A 24,969-nucleotide genomic window follows, 5' to 3' on the forward strand; every position below is an offset into this window, starting at 1 on the left:
TTATGCCCCCTTGACATGAATCTACAGTTCTTTGCGGTAAGTGTCCCCATGAAACTACATTTTTGCTTGGGCTATCCATCTCAATGGTTATTACTTTTTACTGTTCCAGGCTCCCATCTTCTATTATAGATTCACTGATAGATCAATATGACAGAGGCAAGATAAAAGTCAGTTAGCTGCACATGTCTATTATGAGCCTGGAAATTCAGACACACATCTCTCCTAACAGAAGCCAGGCACGTAACTGAGTCGTTACATGTCTGGGTGGTTTTCTAGTAGCCTCTTTACAAACTCACATTTCTGGACATCTTTCTTAATTGTGAGGTCCTTGTGGCCTGTCAAAGAGTTAGGAGTGAGTTGTTCCCTAGGGGAGAGAGTGATTTTAAAATGCAATCTTTACTTTTGAAAGGAGAGAACAAAACACATTTGCTGCTACATACGCTGCAGCAGTAAAAAGCAGTGCTGACATGCTCGGTTTCTGAACCACAGGCAAGCGGACTATAAAACCAAGCAATGGTTCAAAGTCAAGGGAAATGTCTTTGCAGTCCTCTAGTGGGTAATGGGAATGAGGGAACTAGCTTTGGGTTGGTTAGAAACCTCAAGTTCTCTCTGCAGTTGATCCCTTCAGCTATTAATCATCAACCTTTCTGAGAAAGAAGTAGAAATCTGCCAAACATTTAAGCCACAGTGGTCTGTAATATCTCCTAGCATCAGTAGGGAGAGAGTGCTGGAGTAACACCTTGAAGAATGAAGAAACGGGTAGCGAAACAGGCTGAGAATTCAAATGCTTTCATATTTTAAGATTTTAAGTCTCCTTGTGAGTTCTTATGGTTAGATTATTGACAAGAGATATGAAACTTGAAAATCTACCAAAAGTCATTAAAATCCAAATATAATTCAGGTCTTTTTCATCACTAATTTATTGTCTTATACACAGGTTGAACAAACAATGAGTTCTTGCTGTGTATCAGACACGGTGCAAGGTGTCAGGTTGGACAGTAGCTGTTATTTTGCCATCAAGTAACTTACGATCTGGCAGCAGAGACAGACAAGTATAATGGCAATTATAAAAATGGCATTCAGATATGACCAAACTATTTTTATAAAGACTTTCCTAAAATTAAGAATTCATACACATTTATGGATCCAAAGAACATATTACAACAGATACCTATGGGGGGGGGGGAAGTGACCAGAAGACATGGGGACAAGGGAATAAATGAATAAATAAATGAAGAATGAATTAAAGCGTGACAGCGAAAAAAGTAAGGCATTGTACAGACTGGTAATACTTTGCTATAAACTGAGTTTGGAAAAAAAAACCTTAGAAACTACAGTGCTGCGTGGTGCGTACCCACAGCGCTTCTGGAAGAATGGCAGCAGGTGCTCAGCTCAGATGTGTTTGGGAAAGGCCCCCTGGCAGAGGCAGCACCCAAGGATTTCCGGAGGACAAGCAGGGGCTCATCAGCTGAAGAGAGGGCAGTGAAGATATATCGGTGACTATATAAATATTGATATATATATATATATCTATTTTTTATTGAGGTGAAACAAACATGAGATCGTGCCTCTTAATACATTTTAAAGTGTATGGTTCAGTATTGTCAATATAATCACAGTGTTATACAGCAGGTCACTTGGACTTTTTAGCTTTGCGTGGTTGAAACTTCATATCCTTTGAAAAGCAACTCCTCATGCCCACCCCCAGCATATGTATGTACTGTCATTTTAAATTTCTCTCCCTCTACCAGCCACAAAGACAAGGGCACACTTACTTAAAGCCATGAGGAAGAACGGCAAGCAGGTTACTACATCAAAGAGGAAGGCTCGCAAGATGTCACATAATTGTCAGATCATAAAGGCCTTTACAAATTACACGAAGGAAATTTAATTTTCCCAGGAGAAAAAGGAAGCCAATGATATTGTGGGGGAAGGGCATTAAATAATCAGGATATCCACTTCACAACCATCATTCCTGTGTCAGGTAGGAGGGTGGACAAGAGGAATGAAAAACCAGAAATCCGTGAGTACTCTGGGAAAAGTGATAATTGGTACAGAAATAATGCAGGCCTGAATGAAGGCAGTGGCCCCTGTGGGTGTGAGGGGGGGATGAAAGGCTCTCGGGTGAGAAGGACTGCCCAAGGAGGCAGGACAGGTAAGTGTGTTGCACACTGTCCGTTTACTCAGTTTCACAAGAAAAACAAGTTACCCCTCAAACCTGCTGCTTGAAGAAAGGCAGTAATCATTGTCTGGAGCAGCTTTGAGGCCGCCAGCTTGGCGGCAGTGCTCTCCCGGAAGCTGGCCTCCGTGTGCAAACCCTGAGAAATGACAAGTGGTATTTTTCTTCCTCACAGATCAGTTTAAGAGCAAGTGAAACATGAGTATCACAGAACACACGATAAGGAAAGGCAGCGCCAGAGCTCTGTGCAAATTGCTGTCTAGTACTGAGCATAAAGAATTCTCCATTATTTCATTTTTAAAATATGTTAAAGTAAGTAACATAGTAAATCTATAGTAAGTAGTCATGTGGTTCTTAAAAAAAACCAATATAAAGAGTTTTATATTGGCCATAAACATTTTGCGATCAATACCAACATTTCAATCAAATAAAAAAAAATATGGAAGCCCAGGAGTTTGAGAGATAGAAAAAAGAGGATAAAATAAAAAGCAAGCTATGTTTTGGTCAGAGGTGGGATATGTGTTTATGTATTTTTAAACAGCTTTATTAAGATATAATTCACATACCATATAAATCACAAATTTAAAGTTTACATTCAATACCCTTGAAACCTGTAAATTTTATTAACCATTGTAACCCCAGTAAATTCAACAAAAAATAAAGTTTACAATAAAATGTGTTTTAGTATATTCACGGAATTGTGCGAACAACACCACAAACTAATTTTACATTTCTATTACCCCCAAAGAAATCTTTATTCTTAATTAGCAGTTATACCCCACGTCCCACAATGCCCCCCCCCCGCCACACATTGCCCAGTTCTAGGCAACTTCTAGATTTACTTATTGTTGCTTTTTTTTTTTTTTTTAGATTTTATTTATTGATTTTAGAAAGAGCAGAGAGAAAGAGAGGTGGAAGAGGGGAGGAGCAAGAAGCATCAACTCATAGTTGCTTCTCATATTTGCCTTGACCAGGCAAACCTGGAGTTTTGAACTGGTGACCTCAGCATTCCAGGTTGACACTTTATCTACTTAGCCACCACAGGCCAGACCTATTGTGGACATTTTTGTAAATGGAATAATCAGTATGTGATCTTTTGTGACAGGCTTCTTTCACATAGTATAATGTTCTCAAGGCCCATATGTTATCATCTAGACCAGTACTTAATTCTTACTGATTGTAGAATAATATTTCATTGTATAGATATGCCAAAATTTGTTTCACATTCATTAGTTGATGCTTATTTGAGTTGTGTTTTTGGCCATTTTATGAACATTTGAGTACAAGTCTTTTTATGGACCTAGGTTTTTATTTATTTTTGATATATACTATTAAGAAATAGAATTGTTATAATCAAAATTTCAATGAACTACTAAGTTGTTTTTTAAAATGGCTGCAACATTTTACACTCCTACCAGCAACATATAAGGGCTCCAATTTGTCTGCATTTTCCCTGTTGTCTCTGATTATACAGTCATGCAAGCAGGTGTAAAGTGGTATCTCAATGTCCTTTTGATTTGTATTTTCCCATATGTTTATACATTAAATCTGGTAACTTAATAATCTCTTTTTTTTTTATATTTTCTATTCATTGATTTTAGAGAGAAATGAAGGAAGAGAGAGATAGAAAGAGAAAGAAAGATGGATTTGTTGTTTCATTTATTTATGCATTCATTGGTTGATTCTTGTATGTGCTCTGATTGGAGATAGAATCCACAACCTTGGTGTATTGAGACAACACTCTAACAAACTGAGTTACCTGACCAGGGCCTTCAATAATCTCTTTTTTATATTTTTACATAGTATATTTATTGTGCATATTTTTAATGTTATAGAACTTTGTGAAAACTCACCAGTAATATAATGTAATAATACTGCTTAACAAATAGCATAAAAACCAGGGATTGAAACATTAGACACCTCTTAATTTGTAATCTGTGACTTATGCTGGGCTCAGTTAGGTGGTTCTGGTCTGAGGTCACTCAAGTGTCTGGGGTTGGCTGATCCTTGGTGATCTAAGGTGGCCTTCACAGGATAACTCAGCTCTCTCCCACGTATTTTCTTCCCTCTAGCAAGCAAGACAGCATGTTCTTCCCAGACAGAGGCTGAATAGTATAAGTAGATGTAGCAATGTGCATCTGGTATATCTGTTTACATTTCATTGGCCAAAGCTAGTCACATGGCTAACCTCAGCACCAGGTAGGAAGAAAATATGCTCCTTTATTAATGCGAATGACTGCAAAGTCTCATGGGAAAGGACATGGCTATCATGAGGGTGAAGCATCTAAGCTATTCATGGTATCAGTCCACCAGAGAAGTGATGCCCTTCAGGAAAGAGATGGATTAAATGGGTAGATCAGCACCCATTGCTCTATACCAGGCTCACATTTACTACAGGGTACTGTGTGAAAAATAGAGCCATTATCTACTCTCTATAGGGTTAAATGTTCTCCTTATAATTGTGATTCTATTTGTTAAAAATAGAAAAGCTATTTGTGTGGCAAATGAACATTCTATTGTTTGAAAACATCTCTAGTGCCACAATGAGAGCTCAGGACAACATGGATCAAACAGCAGCAAGTCCTTTGAAATATTCTTGAAAGTGTTTAAACATGGGATAGATGACATTATTTAAGTATTTATAAATGTCAAATCATCTGTTTTAGGAAAAGCTAATAGAATGTCTTGCAGACATTTCAGGTCCCCCCACCAAAATTGCTTCTGTAATCTATTTCTACAGAATTGGCAAGTGTGGAAGAAGACTTATTATGGGTCAGTACCAGTGAAAGAACTCTCTGCACAGAGATGGGATTCACAGTCCATTAAGCTTCAGGTCTGCCCTGATGTGGAGTCCCTCTGATGTATTACGTTTATATCCCATTTTTGTTGACTCAGTTACTCTGTCAGCAAAACCAAACATTTTGGCTTGTGGCCCAGCCTCGAGCTGTCTACAGAGGATATGTTTTTGCCTTTACCACCATGACAGTAATGAGCAACTGGCATTAGTTTGATTTGCATAATTGTGTGCTTCCAACTTAGACTCTGTGTCAGTAGGAGACAAGTTATTGTGATGATACCCACAGCATATTATCTGTTTTGTACCATCAGCATTTATTTATGTAAATTCCATCATTATAAGGGGTCATTTTCCAGCCTTCCACCACAAAATCACATTTTGCACCAATAAGCAAGTAGAAAATACCATAGGAGAAGAGCCGGGCTTTGTCATTCACAGTTGTCAAGGAGTCGCAAACAGCATTTTTGGTGGGTGCTTGATTGTTTGTTTTTTAGGCTAGTTTGCTTTAAGGACTGTCAGGTACAACGACAATTTAAAAATCTGTCTATAACCATTTGGAACCAATGCCACCAGGCGGACACATTCTCTTTCTCTCTCTCTCTCTCTCTCTCTCTCTCTCTCTCTCTCACACACACACACACACACACACACACAACACACATATACACAACACAGAACCTAACCAACTCATCTAAGATTTTCTTTAAGAATAATTTATGGTCTAAAAAAATATTTTGTGTTCCCTGAGTCGAACATTTTCTTTGATAAGAAGCAGAACTCTGTAATTTATTCATGAAAGAGATAAAAAGAATAATTGACTAGGATTCCCCACTTGTAAAAGTACCTGAAAGAATGAACAGGAATTATGTGGAAACCTGAGATTTCATAAACCAAACTTCACAACTCCGTTCACAAAAGAATAGCCAAAGTCAAGTGTGCATTTTGTCATTAGAGGCATAAGTGTCTCTTAAGTGTTGGTGTGACTGGAGCAGTAATTTATACATTTCTTTGATAGTTTTCTCTAGTTAAGCACAAAGGGATGTCAGCATTTAACCCTACTTCAAGGAATGACAATGTAGAAAAAAATGAAGAAGAAAAAAAAAAAGAAGGAAAACCCAGCGCTCAACCATTTTAAATCTAGTTGACACCTGTCAAAAGAAACTCTGACTAAAAGAAGGATAATTAGAATATTGCTTTATTGTGAGCGCTTAGTTTGCTGCCTGGCCTGTACCATGCTTCAGGCTGGTCAGAGAAGAGAAAGAAGGGGAAAAACAATAAAAATGAAAAAAATCCATCCAAAATCGCGTCTCACACTTCTGCAACCTCAGGTTTAACAGTTATCTTTGCAGAAACTCTTACTGGGCATCCAGCTCAAAATAAAGCTAGAAATTATTTTTAAAGGAGTGCAACGTAAAAAAAACATTTAGAAAGTTTATTAAGATAAATTGATGGGATTTCTCTAGATACTTTTCCAACCCTCAGTGTTAAATTCAGAAGCAACAGAAAGATATTTTATCAACCCCTAATTTCTTCGTATGATCATTTTTTAATTATTCTATTTTTGTATATCCTTTTAGTTGTATGTGTGTGTGTTTTCACTTAACTTTTGACACTTTGGCAGGTAGGAGGGCACTGATTCACAGGTATACCATACCCAATAGCATAGAATATTTTTTCTTCAACTCATAACTAAAATATATTTCTTATGACTTTCCCCCCATTCTCTCCATTGCAATTGCCCTTCTCAATAATATTATCCTTTATTTTGTGTTTTATGGGTGAAATGTCTCATCTAAAACATGTTGAATGCCCTACCACTTTGACTACTATTTTTGACCACTTGTGTCAAATGAAACTGGGTGAGGAATACAGTGATCAAACGACAGATACCACACAGACTACACGGTTAGGAATTATTAGGATTAATTTGCAGCCATCTATACTATGTTTGTGACATTTGTCAGCCTTTTCACATGTTAGCCTCAGTTTCCTCATTTGTAAAATGCAATGGGCCTCTGTGATCTTTGAAACACCATGAGGATTTAGTTTATCATTTGCTTGACTTCGCATTTGGATAGTACTAGGAATGGAAATGTTAGGTCTCCTGATGTTATTTTTTTGTGTGGGCTAACTCTCAAAGGGAGACAAAAATGTGCTCAAAGAAGCACAAAGCCAGGCAAACAGAGCACACATTCTCTTAGGAATGCCCTCTCAAAAAGTGTTCAAACAAGTGACTGAGGAGAACGGCAAAGCTGCTCATGGAAGAAAAGCTGGGAGGAGCAAAGATCCGGCCACTGCTTCATCCACCATGGGCGAGGGACACCACACACACTCTACAGGGAGAAAGCAGCCTTTCTGAAGAGCCACCTTGTACATGGAGAAGTGCAAGTTGAAAGACAACATGAATTGTTACCTAAAACCCAGAGGGGCAGAACAGCAACCCTGGGAAAATAACGCAAACCCCCAAGTGGGACAAGACAACTGAAGGATGCAGTTTAAGGAACGGAGGGAGGTTCCTGTGGGTGCTTGAGCAGGAAGAACTGAGGGAAACGACAGTAGCAGCCAGAAAAAGTTAATATGTTTGGCCACAGGGACTGACAGAGGCATCTGGAAACAATGAAAGGCAGAATTTATTTCTCTCTACAAGTTTTCTTTGAAAATAACCCACTAGTGGAACAAAAACCATAATAACAATATCCTTAACATTTCATGCTTTGTGTTTTAAAAACAGATCTAAGAAACAAACACAAAATTCTGGCTTTGTTAATTAACTGGAATTTTGATTTACAAAGCAATACTTTACAAGCTTTCTGATTTCATGAGGTCTTATTTCACTTTGGAGAAGCCGTGACCATAGAAGAGGATTTAATGAATACATACATACATACATGTCAATCTATCTATCTATCTATCTATCTATCTATCTATCTATCTATCTATCTATCTATATATGGCTACCCCTTTCTCAACCTTTTTTGGACATATGGAAATATAATGGAAGGAAAGAACAAAAGACTCAATGCTGTCTTTTCTTGGCTAATGACAAAGGAAAAAACCCACATGGATCATTTATAACATGTAATGCCCTCATATCAAAGATAACATAATCAGAGGAGAGTGGGTTGCAAACTACCCAATCGACTCAGCAGGTATCACCAAAATATTTGCAGGTTGCTTGGTAACTCAATTAAAATCTATTTAAATCCCAGATCATTAGTGACTGAAAATCACTATTATTTGATGGCTCATCTCAGTCCAGTTCTTAGGGGAGATTTTCTTACATTAAAAAAACCACCACATATTTGGCACTAATTGGCTCCCTAGGTGGCAATCTCCGCCTATAGGCCAAGAATTGAATGGACCTGGGAGGTTAAGCTCTTCCCCACCCTGTGGGCTGGTGCTTCTCTGCACAGGATGAAGGACATTTGTGGGTTAATGTAAGATTTTCACACAGATATTACCTGTCTTTAGATAAATTGAGATGTTCTGTATTTAAGGATATTGTATTGGTGTCAAGTTCTTTTTTAAATTAAGTTCTATTTGGCACTTTCTTATTAATAGACCTCTTTTCTCCTCCTTCCCCAAACCTATAATAATTAACAGGAAGAATATTAAAATTTAGCATCCCAAATGAGAACCTGCATGACAGACATTGATGCTATCCAAAAGACAGGCCTACATTAAAAGGGAAATTGTTTCTTCACTAAAATTAATGGGTTGGTAACCTTGTTCCTTTGCTGAATATGATAGAAACTTCTGTAAAGAATGACAGAGTTCCACAGCATGCATATATATATATACACATACATACATATATATGTATATATATACATACAAATAAAAACTTAGCATTGAGTTTTTCTGTGTGTTGAAAATTGGTCTGAAATGGCACTTTTTTAGATAATGGGTTTTCCATAGATGTAGAATTGAAAGTAGTGGGCAAATTCAAATTTAGTAAAGAGACCTACATATGGTGAACATATGGTTAGAGAATTCTAGATTCACTACTAGAAATGATATTTTAATTACATATGTCGATCTTGGACATTTGACTGTGAAGAAAAGCATGATGCAGAGTATTGTGAAATCAATTCATCACATTTGTGGTACAATAATTGCCATACACACAAAGGCTAATGAGGGCAATGGGTAATAACAAGAAGTCATGAGAATAAATTTAATATATAGAAGTGGACTAAGAGCAGGGCTGGCTCTGGGGGCACCAAGGCTACCTCCTAGGTCCTAGTTCTCTTTCCCTACAAAGCTGAAAATAAGGATATGCAAGAACATTTTTTAGCTCAGCAATTGTGAGATTTCTTCAGAGAAAGCCCTTGACATTCTCTTTCCACTGAAATCTACTTTTGGTGTACTGGGATATGAAAAGTCAGTTATATTTTCTCTTCAAGATTTTTAACAAAAATTGTAAAATGACGACACCTGCTGAATTTATTTGCTGTAGCATTTTTCTAACATGAATCTCTGGGGATTCACTACAAGAAATATTTAACTAGCTATATGGGTAGTTTTAGTTTCATTTGGTCACAGTGCTATCTAGAAAGAAAATAGACTTATTGAGTGATCATGAAAGCAACAGTGGAGAAAACCCTTAATATTTTTTTTTAATAAATTTTTATTAATGGTAATGGGATGACATTAATAAATCAGGGTACATATATTCAAAGAAAACATGTCTAGGTTATTTTGTCATCAAATTATGTTGCAAACCCCTCGCCCAAAGTCAGATTGTCCTCCGTCACCCTCCATCTAGTTCTCTGTGCCCCTCCCCCTCCCCCTAACTCTCTCCCTCCCTCCCTCCCATGTCCTCCCTCCCCCCCCCCACCCTTGGTAACCACCACACTCTTGTCCATGTCTCTTAGTCTCATTTTTATGTTCCACCAATGTATGGAATCATGTAGTTCTTGTTTTTTTCTGATTTGCTTATTTCACTCCTTATAATGTTATCAAGATCCCACCATTTTGCTGTAAATGATCTGATGTCATCATTTCTTATGGCTGAGTAGTATTCCATAGTGTATATGTGCCACATCTTCTTTATCCAGTCTTCTATTGAAGGGCTTTTTGGTTGTTTCCATGTCTTGGCCACTGTGAACAGTGCTGCAATGAACATGGGGCTACATGTGTCTTCACATATCAATGTTTCTTTTTTTATAACAATAAGCTTCATCAACACAGACATCAAGACTACAAAGATGCAGTGCCTGACTGAGTTGGTAAAGTGTGCTAGCTTCCAAACACGAACGAATCAGAAAAATTGAGGGTTTTTTTCTGAGTTACTGACCGAGAGTAGTGGATCATAATGATTTCTTATTTTTCTACCTTTATTATTAATAACTATTTTTAAATTTGAAACTAGCATCTCACAATTTATTTTGAGCAGGTGATCTTTCATTCCATTCCTTGCAGCTTAGGCTTTGAGGAGGCAAGTTTCCAAGCACTGTTTTTCAACTGATTTCTACGGGAATATGTATAATCCAGTTAATTCCTATGAGCATTTAATAGACATCACTCGTTTTCTACAGCGGCTGTGGTATGTTTACAGCTCACATTGGTAAAGGTGATCCAGTTTGAGATGTACTCGAAAGTGTCATGGAGCATAGAAGACACCTCAGGGGTTATTTCAAAGCACATGTTAACCCATGAATTTCTTACTACACAGCAGTTTAGCAGGCAAAGTTTAGAAAGCAGTAGTCCCAAGAGTCCAATGGAATAAAAGGTTTGGTGTTCAATTAATTTAGAGAATGTGGCATGCTCACCCTTTCATTGGAGAGTCACAGACCATAATAAAGCCTTTGAGAAAACCCAAAGTAAGAGGCAGGCATTGTTTGTTTCCTCAATCTAGATTTTCCTACATGACTTTGACCATAAATCTATTTTTTCCCTTAATTCTATTTACTTGTATTTCAAAGAATAAAGTCTCTAATAAAGCAACTAGGAACCCTCTGTACAAATACCCAGAGATTTTCTGAGAATATGTGATTGTATTAGTAAGCTATTTCTTGTATTGAATGGGTATTGCTTCCTTGTTGCTTTCACCTATTCATTGTTACCATGTACTGTAAAAACACATAGTGAATATCGACCTGTGGCAATATCCTAAGTGTTTTAAGTCAAACAAACAATTTGTCTCTATGACTTCTCTCCTGTTAGTTAAGCAACCTCAGACCTTGACTCATTCCTTCTATGCCACAGTTTCAAAAACATTCTTCATTTCTGAACATACTTCAGTTCACTGCCACCCCTCTTAAGGGCAGCACTAGCGATAGATACAATATCCCAAAGGGCTAGAACAGAGCAGAGCAGAGGGAGGCTATCACCTCCCCTATGGAGTAGTCAGTAAGTTACCATGGAGTCAGGGTTACTTGCTCTGCTTTGGCTAAGAATGACTATAACAGATGTTTAGTGTGGTGGGCAGAATTCTAAGATGGCTCCAGGATTTTCTGACCCTCACATGTTCATTTTATGAACAGCCCCTGGGACTATGAATATGGTAAATTTTACTCACATAATTAGTTTAACTTATGACATAGTTGACCTTAAGATAGGATAGCCCTGACATGATCAAACAAGCCCTTGAAAAGTTGAAAAATAAAATTTTCTCTGCCTGCTCCCAGACCAGTAAGTCAAAGTTTCAAAGCAGGAGAAAAATTCAAAGACTTGTTCCTAGCTTGAAGCTGGAGGGCGGACCACGTGGCATGGGATGTTAAGGGACATTTTGGAGCTCAGAGCAGCCATTGGCTGATAGCCAGCAAAGAAATAGGGCTGCAGTCACAAAACCATAAGCACCTGAATTTGGCCAAACACCTGAATGATCTTGGGAGTAGATTCTTTTTAAATAGTTGAGATGAAAAGTTAGTCTAATGCCTTGATTTTAGCATTGTAAGGCCCTGAACAGAGAACAGAGTAACATTATGCCAGATTTAGTAGTTTGTAGTAGTTTGTTGCACAGCAATAGAAAACTGATAAATCCAGATAACTAAAGCTCACCATATTTTGTTTGTGTATGTGTTTTGTGATATATGTCAATAATGCATTTTCTATTTTCTCTGCATGAACGACTTTAAGTATCCTACATATATAAATATTACTTGTATGCCTCATTTTCTTTGCTTCCAATAAGGTGCTATCAGGTTTCAACCATTTTTCTGATTCACAGATTTCCCCAAAAGTTCATATTTTATGGACATACAGAATTATTTTATAATTCTGTGGACTTTTCATTACGATAAGCTCTTTCAATTCTAGATTCTAAGCTAAAAACATGTGACACACTGATTAAATATTTATAATAACTATTTACCTTATCCCACTAAGACTATAAGGTTACTCTGATGATTACCCAAAACTTAGTATTATAGTGCTGATTGATCTCTAGTATTGATTATCACCTCTTTTCTCATTTGCTTCTTCTTATGAGTTACCAGACATCTTCTGCACTATTACCTTTCTTACTCACATTTTTTTGTTTTTTATAATATGTAAATTTAATGATTTCTTCTATTTCTTCCCTTACATTTTACTTTGAACCTAGACAGTTCTTATAGCACTTATTCTTTGACCAGCTATCTTAGCCTATCATTGCAATATATTAAGCAATAGTCTCAGATATACCTATCTGTTCCATGGTACCCTTTTGTACAGAAGCTCTTTACTGCCCATACCTCATTTCTCTTGCAGAATTGCAGCCTTAAAATACGTGAAATGGCCGAGTTGTTACCTGGGGTCCCATACTGTTTAGTGTTACATTTCTAAAGGTATTTGTTAACCCTCTTCTTTTGGTCTTTCTGTTCTGCATGAATAAGTCATTGGAGAGGGGTGCTGGCTCCTCCTTCTCTGTTCAGTCTACGTGCCTACATCTCAGTTTGGAATTTAGACTAAATGTGCATTGAAGGACAGTATATTTTGAATCCCATGTCCTGGGATTACTACAGTATTCTATGACTGGCTGGCTAACAGTAATCTTAGTAAACAAGAAAACATCCCCTTCCCTTTTGTATTTTTAATGAAAATTAAGGAGTTATACTTTGAAAATGATTCCAGCTACTATCTAATTTGAAACTGTCTAGAGACTATGCTACTAAAATTCAAAGATTAATAATTATTATAAGCTGAATGTGTCTCCCACTCCAAATATATATGTTAAAACCTGATCTAACCTGAAGATATTTGTGAGAACTTTGGGAAGTATTTAGGTCATGAGGGTGAAGCCCTTATGAATGGATAGTGACCTTATAAAAGAGACCCCAGTCAGCTTCCTCACTCCTTCCTTTATGTGAGGACAACAATGAGTAGATGACTGTCCATAAAAAAGGCTGTTCTCATCAGACATTAAATTTGCTGGCATCTTAATCTTGGCCTTCCTAGTCTACATACAGAACTGTGAGAAGTAAATATCTGTTCTTTAAGCCACCAGATTATGCAATTTTTGTTATGGCAGCCAGAATGACATTTGCCTTAAATTGCAACATGGTTCCCAGCTCTCAGGAAAAGCAAAGGAATTATCTGATTCTTCAGATAACAAACTTTAAAGAAAGTTCTCTCTTCGGTCTTGAGATCCCAAAGAGTAATTATTGAGTTCAAGCACCTCCATTAACCTTTGGTTTACTCATATACTGTTATCTTTTGTCACTATTATTTATTTTCATTGCAGCTAATTTAGTTCTGAAACTTGAGTAATTGATATGTGTGTGTACATGTGCATATATGGAGTGATTTGTTTAGTTATCGTATTTTCCAGGAATTTTTCTATATTTTCCTCTTTGATCATTCATTCTGAAACTCATTATTTTACTTTCCTATTACCTTAGAAATGTAGAAAATACATTTGAATTTTTCTCCAGAAAATTTTTAGTTAGCATTTTCCTAATTAAATTCAATATTTTTGTGAATATTTACTTTTAATATCTATAGTCCTCTTCAATTTTAATTCCCAAACCCCAAATCTAAACATATTCTTTAACTTCACAAATTTGGCCACTCATCAGTAGATATTCTCTTCCATCCTCTTTATTCAATAACAGTAAGTAATCATTTGAACATATTTATGTGACTTGGATAGCATTTTCCATTTTTTATACACTCTTTAATAATAACACAATGTTTTCTTCTGTTACGTACTTTAATCTAATAGCACAGTGACAGCTAAATGTGTTCAGCTCTATAGTCACTGAGAAAAAAAATGTAGAGAAAGGTCATTAGGTCATTTTGAATACTTGTGAGCCAGTATTTTCCTTTAGCATTGAAACAGATGATTGTTTTCTTGGTTGAATTTCAGATGAAATGGGTGACATGAATTTAAGGGGCATGTGTACTGAAAATTAGTATTTTTAAATGTCAAAATCATGCTTCAGTCAATGGTGAGCCATGACTGAATGGAGAACCAAATCACGTGTTCATCTTTGGCTTGTTAGGACATTTATAGTCCTTTATTGGAATAATGGCAAGGATCTTCTGTGGTCATTAAGTTGTTCTTTGATTGCTCCTTGACTTGTTTATTATTTCCTTTGCCAAAGACAGTTGAATTTATATAATTTAAATCTGTGGATCAAGTGACTACATTGTTTAAAATGATTTAATAGTATCACTATTTACATTTTACTTCATTCACCTTGTAATTAGGTTAAAATAAAGTATTTTTTATTTTATTTACTCTCATGATACAGTTTAAACTTTTATCTTTTATTTTACTTCATGGAAATAAAAATCCCAGAAAAAATAAATGAAGACAGGAAGATGAAAGAGAAATTTGTAATTATCAAGCATATATTCTATAACAGTAATTCTGCATGTTGGAAGCCATGAAATTTTTAAAACAATCTCACAAAAGTGCATTATTTTATCCACATTATGGATAAGAAAATAGATCCGGAAAGATCATTTGGTGAAGATCATATATATATGATCATATATATATGTATGTAATACATATATATGTGACTATATATATATATATATATATATATATATATATATATATATATATTACATACAGGTGCTTCTCTGCCTTACCAGGAAGTATACAGATTCCAAAGCCCAAATTATTCCCAAAAAGCCTTCCACCCTGTCACCTGAGCTCATTCCTATGTTAAGAAAAGGCTCTTGGGAAAGCAGATTGAGGTTTCCAAGGTCTTGTTAACGGTCCCATAATTCAAGTACAGCAGTTTATCCCATTTGTAAGAAACAGGAAATTTCTATCTTGTGGTTCTGATTCATGTATACCCTAATCGCAAAGAGGTCTAATGTTTTATCAAGAGCTTTGTGAACTGAAATCCAGATGAGGTTTTTTTTCTTCTTCTTTAAAGTTACTGGAAGTAAAATGTTGATATAAACAACATAGAAGTGCTTCAGACTTTTAGATTAAAAACAAAACTTCAATTTTCAAGTTTATACTATAATGATGTGTCATAGATGTAGTAAAACATATTTTATTGTTTATGCTTTTGATTGCCTAAAATTAGCATTATAAACACAAGTATGATTTTTCTCCTTAGCACTTATGAAGGGAGTGTGTGTGTGTGTGTGTGATGCATTGGTAGAGTACTTAAAAAAATACCCATATTTCTAGAATTTTTTTTCTTTACAAGTCAATATTGTATATCAGACCATTACTGAAGTTGTACTTGAATACACAATGCCACTGATTTCGTGCAATGTTAAAGACATAAGTTTTTAAATCATAGGAAGCCTGGTAGTTCAGAATCATTAAAAGTGAACTTCCTGGCCAAACTTGTGGTGGCACAGTGGATAAAGCACTGACCTGGAATGCAGAAGTTGCCAGTTCAAAACCCTGAGCTTGCCTGGTCAAGGCACACATGGGAGTTGATGCTTCCTGCTTCTCCCCTCCCTTCTCCCCCCCTTCTCTCTCTCTCTCTCTTCCTCTCTCTTCCTCTCACTACTCTCTAAAATTAATAAGTAAATAAAACCTCTTAAAAAAACTAAACATTAAAAAAAGTGAACTTCCTAATTCGTTAAAAATAGATTAGACTGTAGTGGAAACAAAAATTTGTTGGACTTTAGTGCACTGAGGAAATAAATCCTTTTCTGTATAGACTGAGTTCCTAATGTCACAAGTCAATTTAGAAATTATGCACAAGAAAATCTCTTTTCATTCACTGTACCAATGTATTTAGCTTAATCATGAGCATCAGTGGAGACAGAGACTGAAAAATAAATTGTTCACTGTCTCCTACACAAAAACCAAATAAGAAACTTTATACTCTGCATAAACTCCATCTCTGAAATATGCTTTTGAAAGGCCTGGATAATTATATGTAGCATTATAGAGACTCTTGTGTTTATAAATATTTTCAAAAGCCTTTGAAATTGTTTGTAAATCCAAAGTTTATAAATGACTTATGAAATCCACAAATTTGCTAAATATGTTTCTGCATTTTTGTATTATGCTCTGTGATTTTTCTTTCTATGTGGTGTAAGTAAAAAAAAGTGATATACAATATGGCTAGATGGAACTAAAATTTCCAAACAAAATAAGCATCTGTTTTTCTAATTTAGTTTTTGAATTATGTTGGTTTCACAATTGATTATACTGCAAACAATGTGGTTCAAATGACAATGACATTGATTACAATTCTATGTTGCACTAAGAGCAACTTTTATTCATGATTGTCAACTCTCTTAACTAGCACTAACTAAGCCTTTCTGCACCTCTGTACCTTGGGTATTGTTTTACCCAGTCTGATGCATATTGAACTGTAGCTCTGCAGTTGGCTGACACAGTTTTCATGAAGTCAGAGATGGTTAGAATTTTAAAGACTGGGTTGAAATAGCTTATCTTTTGGTGTACACTTTAAAATTTTGAAGCAAGCTACTTATAACTGTGTTCATCTTTCCAGGACTTGGAAATGATTCTTAGCTTAGGGACCATGGGCCAAGTGAGCTTTGCCTCACCATTAATTTCTACTTTCTTTATGTTTCTGTGCAGTATGTTCCTGCTTCCTCCCTTAGTTAGTAGAAGAGGCTCTAGTATAAGTGGATAACAAGCCTCTGAATATTATCCTGCCATCGAGGTCTTTGATTCATGGGATAGTTTCCATTAGTTGCTTTAGTCCAAAATTACACTTTGTAGATCATCTAAACATTCATACCAACACCCTAATTTATTATTATTTTTATGTAGGTTGTGTCAAAATAGACTATGAATCCTTCAAAAGAAGGAGAAATTTTTCTTTTTTTTTTTTTGTATTTTTCTGAAGTTGGAAATGGGGAGGCAGTCAGACTCCCGCATGTGTACGACCAGGATCCACCTGGCATGCCCACCAGGGGGCGATGCTCTGCCCATCTGGGGCATTGCTCTGTTGCAACCAGAGCCATTCTAGTGCCTGAGGCAGAGGCCATGGAGCTATCCTCAGCACCAGGGACAACTTTTTGCTCAGATGGAGCCTTGGCTGTGGGAGGGGAAGAGAGAGACAGAGAGGAGGGAGAGGGGGAGGGGTGGAGAGGTGGAGGGGTGGAGAAGCAGATGGGCGCTTCTCCTGTGTGCCCTGGCTGGGAATCAAACCTGGGACTCCTGCTGACGCTCTACCACTGAGCCAACTGTCCAGGGCCAAGAAGGAGAAATTTTGTATTCTCTGTATCTTCACCCTGTCATTTGTTCTTTCAGCAAACAACTACCAAGTAACAACTATGTTTCAAATAGTACGGAGTCAGTCCTGGCTCATAGGACCAACTAAACACAGCCTCCTAGTTAAAATACTTATTGTTTCAATAAGGTGAAAACATAAGAAAAATTCACTAGAGACTGAGTTGACCAGTGTACTCTACTGAATTATTTTTATAGTGCAATATAATATCTATAATATCAAAGCTTTTACACTATAATTTCTGTAGTTACAACATCTTTTCCTGATGACTACCATTTTGTACGTTCTCTGTTGAGTGGTAATCATATTACTTTATGTACTGGAATGGGAAACTCTGAATCATCTCCCAAAGGTTTTGCTTTTACTATGAAACTTTCAGTGATTTTATTAGTTTTTAGTTGTATATTAAAATACCACTTTTGTCTTATAAATAAGTTAAACTTAATGGCCATTTTTTAAAATGACAAGAACAATATGTTATAATCAGGTATTAAATGGGGATCATTTCTTGACAATGAAAGATTAATTTTAACGTGTGCTTTATCAAATGGTATTATATACCACAGCAAGAAGAAATTGCCAGCTGAAGTGTTTAATTACTACCTCACTAAGAGAGCCAAAAATGGTCTCTTACCTGATTCCTTTTTCATGCCATTTTGACATTACCCAGACATGCAAACTGTACTTGAATGGTCTCATAATTCAATAGATAACCAACCCAGTTCTGGAATCTGGCAAACTTGGGTATAAAACCTGCTTTTGGCTTCTTATGAACTGTATAATCATGGGGTATCATTTTGTCTTATGTAAAACTCAGTTTTGTCATCGAGAAATGGAATCAAATAGTATTTTCATGAATTAATTCCTGGGAAACTTAGAAAATGGTCTAGTGCAAAGCAACTACTCAAGAAATGTTAACTAATGGTATTATAATGGGCATCTTTTTTTTTAAATGAGAAGAGGGGAGATAGTGAGACAGACTCCCGTATGCCCCCAACGGGGATCCACCCGACAACCCACGTGGGGCCGATGCGTGAACCAATCGAGCCACTGGCTATGAGAGAGGAAAAGACAGAGAAGGGGGAGAGGAAGGCGGAGAGAAGTAGATGGTTGCTTCTCTTCTGTGCCCTGACCAGGAATCAAACCTAGATGTTTGGCACACCGGGCTGACTCTCTATCCACTGAGTCAACTGGCCAAGGTCAATAGGTTTCAAATAAATTTGTGCAAAATTTATTGGAATATATGAATCAAGTTATATAAGATCATAGATAAATTAGTAAGTTATTAACTGGTTAGGAAACAACAGATTCTTTTGGTGATTTTCAATATATCACTAGTACACAGAGTCTCAGTACATAGTTTTATTGAAGAAACCATAGAATCACTTAGTAACTATAAGAGATATTTAGCCATCACATCATCACAGCACCACTATGACATACATAGGTAATGTGGTACCCATTTTACAAGTGAGGAAAGTGAGAGGTAGAATGAGAAAGTGATTTTTCAGGCTAGAACACCTGTGAAAGGAGCAGGCCTTGATTCTAGGTGTATTACTTTCACATGTTGTATGCTCTCCAATAGCCTGCCATTCTAATCAACACTAATTAAATATAATTAGCAATTAGTTTTGTCAAAAGAGTCAAATCATCACTGCTGATCTAATAATTAAATGCCTATTGCTTGCTAAATACTATGCAACAGGTTTTAGTACATATTTTTATAACACAATTTTTTCAGTCATTAGCTATACTTGTTGGGAATCAACTCAGCTGTTAGACTAGCTATCAGAAACATTCCAAAGAAGTTATATTTCTCATTATAATGAGCTTACAATGTCATAAAAGAAAGGCACAAGTAATCACACTTTTATACAACAATATACCGTGTCACTACAATGAATTTTTATTCCAGTATCCCCATCTTAAATATAAAGAAAGGAGACTTAGTAACTGTCAGACAATAATTAATATAAGGAACAGCCTGCCTTTAAACATAAATCGTTCTATTACTTATCCTATAAAATTTTTTCTATATACTCTGCCCACAGTCATTGCCAGCAATGGATTTTTCATGCTTAGAAACACAACTCTTCACATAGCTGCATCTTGATTGGTGTGGTTCTAAGCCTGTCTAGCTCTGATCAAAGAGACTGTTTTATAACATACAATAGGAAATATGGAAGATACTGTTGTTTACATACTAACCACCATTTCCCACCTTCTTCTTTATTAAAAATAACAATTTTGTTCAGGTATCTCATAGTCATGGATTTCTGCATTCTCCTTAGTTCCAGGAAGTAAATTATAATTAGCCAAAAAAAAAAAAAAAAACCAAACAAACCAGGGCAAGTCTATTCTCCTGGACAGTTAAGGATTAGTCTGATCATACAGTTCTGGCAAATAGATTGAGAACAGACATCAGCTGGGAGCCATCTGGATAGAGTCCATTAAAGGAGTACACAGAAGGAAAGATTCCATTTTATGCTACCCTAGATTTTGTAGCCATCTTGGGTCCATAAAATGCAAACCAACTTATTGAGGATGACAGATAATAGAGAAAGACATTAGGTCATTGATAATATCAATACATCACTGCATTATTCAATCCTCATATCCCTTTACCTCTAGACTTCTAATTATGTGAAATAATAAATTTTTGCTTATTGCTAAAGCAACTTTGTGTGAAATTTTTTTATATTTCTAGGAAAGAAATCTAAAAATATACTTTTGTGGGATTCCTCACATAAGATCTTAAAAAAATCTTTGTTTTCTTTTTTGAATTATTCTCATGTTCCTCTTCTATTTTTTTTTTGTTTGTTTGTTTCTTTGGTTTTTTGTGACAGAGACAAAGAAAGGGACAGATAGGGACAGACAAGAAGGGAGAGAGATGAGAAGCATCAATTTATCGTTGTGGCTCCTTAGTTGTTCATTGATTGCTTTCTCATATGTACCTTGACCATGGGGCTACAGCAGACTGAGTGACCCCTTGCTCAAGCCAGCAACCTTGGGCTCAAGCTGGTGAGCCTTGGTCAAATCAGATGAGCCTGTGTTCAAGCTGGCAACCTCTGGATTTTGAACCTGGGTTCTTCTGTTCTAATATATATTTCAATCACATGTATATCTTAAATCGTTTTATTGAAGGACTTAAGATGAAGTTTAAATTCTTTGATTTGTCCCAACTTTGGATATCAAACATTGAATTGTGAAAAAAGCTATAGTATGAGGCACTTAAAAGACACTTGAAGAAACTTATAAATTTTTTTTCTTCAAAATCAGTATCTGGTAACTGGCTCAAAGTTTGTGTTGTAAAAACAGTTATGGCTGAAGAGAAAATGGAAGCAGCCAACTTGAGACACACGTTAATAGAATTAATCCAAAAGATGGCAATGCTGCAAGAACCTGTGATTATAGAACCAATGCCTGGAAAGAGGTCCCCTGGGAAGAATGGCTTTTTCGACTCACACCTGTGAGTGGTAGAAAATGCCACCCCCCACTGAAGGACTCACCTACTGGACCTCTCTGTGCTAAGCAGCTCAATTGAAGAGATGTTTCCAGAAGTGAATTTGCTCCAAACTGTGGTGCAGCTTCCATGATGAATAGCAGCCCAAGAAGCCCTTCCCCTTCTAAAGTGAAGCATCAAGGCAAGGTGAATATGTCTGCAGAAGGGCCCCTTCTTTTCCAGAGGTGCCCCTCATAGCGTCCCCTATGGGAGGGCCTATACCACCACCTATTTGATATGGACCACCTTCTCAACTCTGCAGGCCTCGGCCATTTTCATCATCAGGTGGTCCTGGTCCACCTCTAGGTTTAAGATCATTTGCACCAGCATTCTACCTGGAAAGTGGGATGTGACTTTTGACCCTTCAGAATTTGTACTAGTATACACACATTAGACCATTAGGCTCTCCTGGCCTTCAAAAATCATGTTTTTAAATGTCTAAGCCCCTTTTTAAATTAAAACATACTTGAAATGCTTGGAAAACTATCTTTTACACTAAAAACATGTTTTCTTATCATGCAATGGTTTTTAACCTCCCTTTCATTTATTATATTTGAAATGTTCATAAGCAAAATACATACAGACATATACATATACATATATATATATATATATATATATATATACATATATACGTATGGTCTGACTTTCTCAAAGTAGAGCAAAAACAGGGCCATAAAGCCAATTGCAATATATAAATTTGGGTTGCAAATCAATCAAAAAGCGATTCTCATTTACTCAACCTTATTGCAAAAATAGAAGACAGATGCAACTAAGATAAAATTTATAAATAAAACCATCCAAGAGAAATAAGAGTAACTTGTTATGCAGATATGCTAAGCTATATTATTCTTATTTTAGTCAATGTATAGCAGTACTTTAGGAGAAGTTGCAGAAAATAAATATGTGTTTTGCTATCATTTTTTGTTTGGTTATATAATAAATATTTACATACAAAAAATAGGATGCAACATAATTTTTTTTTACACAGTGGCTACCACATAGAGATGGCAATTGGTAGACAAGTAACTGAAAAGCTGCAATTTACTGCCATAAGTCTTAAATAAAGAAAATGCAGGCAATAATTCCAGGAATGCCTAACCATCTGAGAATTGATGGTAGAGGATTTTGAGTGGGTTAGAGAAAAAGGCCTTCCACAGAGAAAGCAGCACTTGCTTTGAATCTTAAAGAATGTAATGAGGGAGTTGTAAATAGCATAGGGTAGCTAGAATGCATCCTCCATGTAGAAGTGTGGCAGGAAATTAAGCTGGAAAGGTAAGTAGAAACCAAATTGTGAACAGGGAAATATTATAAGGAATTTTACATTAAGGTAGTGAAGAGTGGACAGTGGAATTAGGTCATTGGTAAGGTGGTTATTTAACTTACTAAATGTATTATCCAAACTAAAATAATTTTTAGAATAAAAGGGTGTACAATTAATAACTATGTTAGATAATAGGTATAAATGAGGACTGTTTGGGGTAAACTAGGGTAAATAGGCAGTCTAGTCAAACTGGAATATATTCAAGAATCTTTATTTGACATAATTAATGTACATAATGGCCAATCTCTTCCAAAGGTGATGAGTGAAGACAAAGAGCGTAGGATCATCTTCGGGTGTCTGAGACAGAGAAGACTGATGGTAATTACTTTCACTGTATTAAGAAATATGAAAGAAAGATCAAGATTTCAGCAAGGGAAAATGAGTTATGTTTTCAATATGTTGAGTTTGAGATGCTAGTAGGAAATTTACATAGCCATGTCTATAGGAACCTGAAAGGTAGATTAGGAAATCAACAAAGAGATGTTCAGTACTAAGATGAAACTTTGAGAATCATTAAAATCAGATGTTAGTTGAGCTGTAGCGAGAGTTACCTTTGTCTTTTTGTCTCACTACACAGAGTGAGAAAAGGTAACCAAAGAAAATATTCTCATAAAAAAAATATGTCATATGAAAGAAGAGCACCCTGTGAAGAAAATTGAAAAAAAGTAATCAAAGAGAAAAAAAGAAAATAAAGAGTTCTGTAATGGAAGAAAAGATGAGAATTATTTTAGGAAAGATGCCAAGTGCCTATTGCTTTATCTGGAAACAGATCTCCCTTATCTGTGAGAACCCCATCTCCTGTGCTCCCTGCCCCCCCCCCCCACACTTTCACACCAGGTTGATCATTTGATACCGGTTATTATGCTCATCCTTCTCGGGTAATGATGATTGCTTCAAGGAGAGTCACATTACTTAAATCTTTTTCTCCTAGGTATTTTTTCTTGATTGAATTGGCACATGGAGACATCTTGCTGAAAAAGAGAACATTCCAATACCAGAATTCAGAAGATACTGTCCAAAAGATCCTGACTGATATCTATGACTCAGCCCTGATTCCTCTACTCCATATACCCTATTTTGTTTTTCCTTAGACTCTCTGGGTTAAAATAAATTTCAAAATTTTACCTAGAATTAGTTTCTGTGGCTTGCAATCAAAGAACTCTAAATCATGCTAAAACTGGTCACTGCAAGTGGAGTGTTACATGTAATGGTATCTAACAAGTTGTTGGTTGAGTAGAGGTAGGTGGAGGACAATTAAGTTCCTCTCCCAGAGACACCAACAGACGACTAAAAATGCAGCCAAGGCTTCAATCCACCTACCATCTGATGTGTTTTGTGAATTAACCATGTGCTAATGAAATTGGAATGTTAGCATACTTGATATAAAAAATGTTAGGAAGTTGAAGTGCATATTGCTCTGTGTTGTCTTCAACATGGTTCTATGAAAAGAAAATATTTCATCTGCATTGGTTCATGTAGAAGTAAAGAAGTAAGGCTATTCAACCTTCCCAAGGGGGGTCATTTATAATTTTGGTTAGTAGTTCAACAAGCTTAAATGTTTGCTAATAATTTCTCTGGTTAAATGAAAACAGCTGACTCTCCCTTCTTACTAAAATTACTGTGAACCCCAGCAGGAGCCAAGAGATGTGGTGGCAGATTCATGAGGGAACAAAAAGGAGCTAAAGAAGGTGATGAGACCTACTGACTACCCAGTTTTCTACCACAAACCTCCTGCTGTATATTTTCTGGTTGGTAAATAAAAATTATTATCAATAATGGGAAAGAAAAGAAATTCACTCATGTATAGTAGTAGCAAGTGGGAATATTAGATTAATAGTGCTTTACTATTAATTGCTGCTTTTTGCTTAGTATCCCCCCACCCCAAAGCAGATACAAGATAGTACTTAGGTTCATTGATTTTTTTAAGTGAGAGGAGGGGACACAGAGAGATAAACTCCCGCATGTGCCCCTACCGACATCCACCTGGCAACTTCCACGTAGGTCAGATGTCCAAATCAACTGAGCTATCCTTAGCACCTGAGGCTGACACTCGGACCACCAAGCCACTGGCTGTGGGAAGGGAAGAGGTTGAGAAGGGGGAGAGGGAGGCAGAGAGAAGCAGATGGTCGCGTCTCCTGTGTGCCCTGACCAGGAACTGAACCCAACACATCCATATGCCGGCCAAGCTCTAGCCACTGAACAAACCAATCAGGGCCTCATAGATTTTGACTTATGAAAAACTCTAAGTTTAGTTACTAACCCAGGAGTCACAGAAGTACAAACAACCTAGTAGTTGTCTAAAGTCATCAGTAAGTTGTACAACCAAGGGATCTCCAAACCTCACAAATGGAGGCTTGTTGTTAGCTCAATGCTTATACCAAACCCCAACCACCAGAAATTGATCTTCAAAAAACAAAAATCTCCCAAACAACCCACACAAAACTTTTATGTTTTTTTCTCTTTATGTGGGAATAGAGGGCAATGGATAAGTAGAAGCCTCCTTTGGAGCGGAATCACAGTCAGATCAGCTGACCAAGGAGCTCATTCCTC

General features: G+C 36.5%; 1 long non-coding RNA gene across 1 annotated transcript in view; it reads left to right on the forward strand.

The window, feature by feature from the left end:
- Positions 1–23,543, forward strand: part of LOC136329002 (uncharacterized) — an 82,406-nt gene extending 58,863 nt beyond the window's left edge. The window contains exons 2-3 of the long non-coding RNA XR_010730130.1: positions 22,675–22,737; positions 23,351–23,543. This is a non-coding gene — a long non-coding RNA (uncharacterized lncRNA). The remainder of the gene's footprint in view (positions 1–22,674; positions 22,738–23,350) is intronic.
- The last annotated feature ends 1,426 nt before the right edge of the window (positions 23,544–24,969 follow it).

The sequence above is a fragment of the Saccopteryx bilineata genome, chromosome 3 (genome assembly GCF_036850765.1).
Source record: "Saccopteryx bilineata isolate mSacBil1 chromosome 3, mSacBil1_pri_phased_curated, whole genome shotgun sequence".
Lineage (NCBI taxonomy): Eukaryota > Metazoa > Chordata > Mammalia > Chiroptera > Emballonuridae > Saccopteryx > Saccopteryx bilineata.